Source organism: Penaeus chinensis, chromosome 11, assembly GCF_019202785.1.
Source record: "Penaeus chinensis breed Huanghai No. 1 chromosome 11, ASM1920278v2, whole genome shotgun sequence".
Lineage (NCBI taxonomy): Eukaryota > Metazoa > Arthropoda > Malacostraca > Decapoda > Penaeidae > Penaeus > Penaeus chinensis.
Window position 1 is genome coordinate 12160204 of NC_061829.1, and position 2500 is coordinate 12162703.

At 50.4% G+C, this 2500-nt stretch overlaps 1 protein-coding gene across 3 annotated transcripts in view; it reads right to left on the reverse strand.

Annotated features, from left to right (window-relative positions):
- The window catches only part of LOC125030523 (protogenin B-like), a 176945-nt gene that overhangs the window by 107372 nt on the left and 67073 nt on the right, over nt 1-2500 (reverse strand). The gene's annotated exons all lie outside the window — the stretch shown is intronic.

Genomic DNA, 2500 nt, shown 5'->3' on the forward strand with positions numbered 1-2500 from the left:
TAGTTTATTTCTTGCCTTTTGTATTTTGTTTCACATATACGCACGCACGCACGCACGTAAACACATCCTCCCGCTCCCCAACTTACCCACCCCCTCACCCCAAACACCGAAGTACACAGCGTTCGGGTTCCGCCATGTTCGATGTCGACGCCCCGAGAAGGGAAGAGAAGAGAAGAGAAGAGAAAGACCTCTATCACGAGCCCATAACAATCCTTCTTGCTTGCGGTGGGATGTGACATTCCTGCATGCTCGTGGCAGGTCCGGAGAGGCTTAGGGGCGCTTAGGCTTCTCTTGAAACGTGTCATTTGCTACGGAGTCGGAGTGGACGCCTGTTTGCGAGACGTACATAGTGGTAGGATTATTTTTTTTTCTTAAGGTATTGTGTGGGGTTGAGGTGGGGGTCTGGTGGTGGAGGTGGAAGATGTGGTGGGGGTGCGGTGGAGGAGAGTGTGTGGTGGAGGCGAGTGCGTGATGGAAGTGGGGTTGTGGTGGAGGTGGGAAACGTGGTGGAGGTGTAAGGTGTGTGGTGGAGGTAGGGTGGTGGTGAGGGTCGAGTGTGTGCTGGAATTGGAGTGCGTGGTGGAGGTGAGGCGGAGGTGAGGTGGGGGTGAGGTGGAGGTGAGGTGTGGGTGGGGTGGAAGTAGGGGTGAGGTGGATTCCGAAAGGTTACTCTTACGCTGGCTCGAGAATGTTTGCGAAATTGGAAGAGTGTTCGCAGAAATAAGATGAGGGATAAGATGAGAGAGAGAGCGAGAGAGAGAGAGAGAGAGAGAGAGAGAGAGAGAGAGAGAGAGAGAGAGAGAGAGAGAGAGAGAGAGAGAGAGAGAGAGAGAGAGAGAGAGAGAGAGCGCGAGAGAGAGAGAGCGAGAGAGAGAGCGAGAGAGAGAGAGAGAGAGAGAGAGAGAGAGAGAGAGAGAGAGAGAGAGAGAGAGAGAGAGAGAGAGAGAGAGAGAGAGCGAGAGAGAGAGAGCGAGAGAGAGAGAGCGAGAGAGAGAGAGCGAGAGAGAGAGAGCGAGAGAGAGAGAGCGAGAGAGAGAGAGCGAGAGAGAGAGAGCGAGAGAGAGAGAGAGAGAGAGAGAGAGAGCGAGAGAGAGAGAGAGAGAGAGAGAGAGAGAGAGAGAGAGAGAGAGAGAGAGAGAGAGAGAGAGAGAGAGAGAGAGAGAGAGAGAGAGAGAGAGAGAGAGAAGGGGGAAGGGAGCAGGTATGTTTTGGAGCAGAGATAGCTCTCCCTTTCCCCCGGACTATAAACTACCAAGACAATACATTACTTAAGCCCCCTTGTGTCCCCAATGACCTTCAAGATCCCCCCCTCTCCCCCCTCTTCATCTCCCTTTCACCCTCTCCCCCTCCCTTTATCTCATGCTATGTATCTGTGTCCACATCCGTCTACTTTCGCAATCCTTGTTTCGTTTTGCTCTATTTCTATCTTTACCTTTTTTTCTAACCTTTGACTTCTCTTTGTATTCTTCTCGTATTTCTTTTATCAATTCTCTCCTTTCTGTTTATCTGACTCTTTTTTTACCACTTTTCTTTCTCCTTCTCATTCTGCCCCTATCTCCCACTTCCTCCTTTTCATTTTCATTCATTCTCTTTCTCCTCCTGCTCTTCATTCTCTCTCTGCCTCCCCTACCTTCGCCTCTTCCTTCCCCCTCTTCTTTCTCCCTCTCCCTCTCCCTCTCCCACCCACTCTTTCTCTTCTTCCTCCCCCCCCCCCCCCACACACACACGTACTCCCCTTCCACGACCTAAACGACCTCTTCAGTTTCTCCCTTCCGCGCCCTCGGGACAGGCGTCGCTCGCTTGCAAGGGCCTCTGCAATGCGATCCTTTTGCGATGTTATCCTTCGGGACCATCTTGGGTCACCTTGGGTCAAGTCGGCGGCGAATTCCTGCGAAATGTTTACGCTGGCGACGCGCCTAATACGGTTGGCATATGAGACATAGGGGATGACAGACGCGGCGCGAGGTATGGGTCATCTGTCACAGGAGATGCGTCTGGATGACTGCCTAATTAAGGTTTATTTATGTCTTTAGTACTTCTCTCAAAAGGGGAGTTGGGTGTGGGGGGTCCAAGACAGGAGTAAATGCTACTCGAAAGACATGCGGAGAAAAATTCCACTCGTACTCATGATGTTGCACATGAAAAGGGAAATTCTCACATGACACTTGTGGTATATTTCCTTCCGGTCAACTGAAGGTACTCGCTCTATGGGGGAAAGAGGGACGAAAGTTGAGCCATGGTATTACTAAGGGAGACATTCAACACAAATATCATTATTTATTCAATGCCCACGCAACGACGACGGACCACGGAAACACTTTCAAATCAGCAAGTACCTTATCTACATAGCTCTTCGTTTCCACATTTCCCACGTAAGTTTATGTTCCACGCCGTAATATTATGCCTACGTCATATACTTGAAGGGCGTTCGGGCTGTGGATTCTGTTTCACCTTGCTTGACCAATCTTAAGGAAGCTCAGGGGATTAAATACCATTGTTT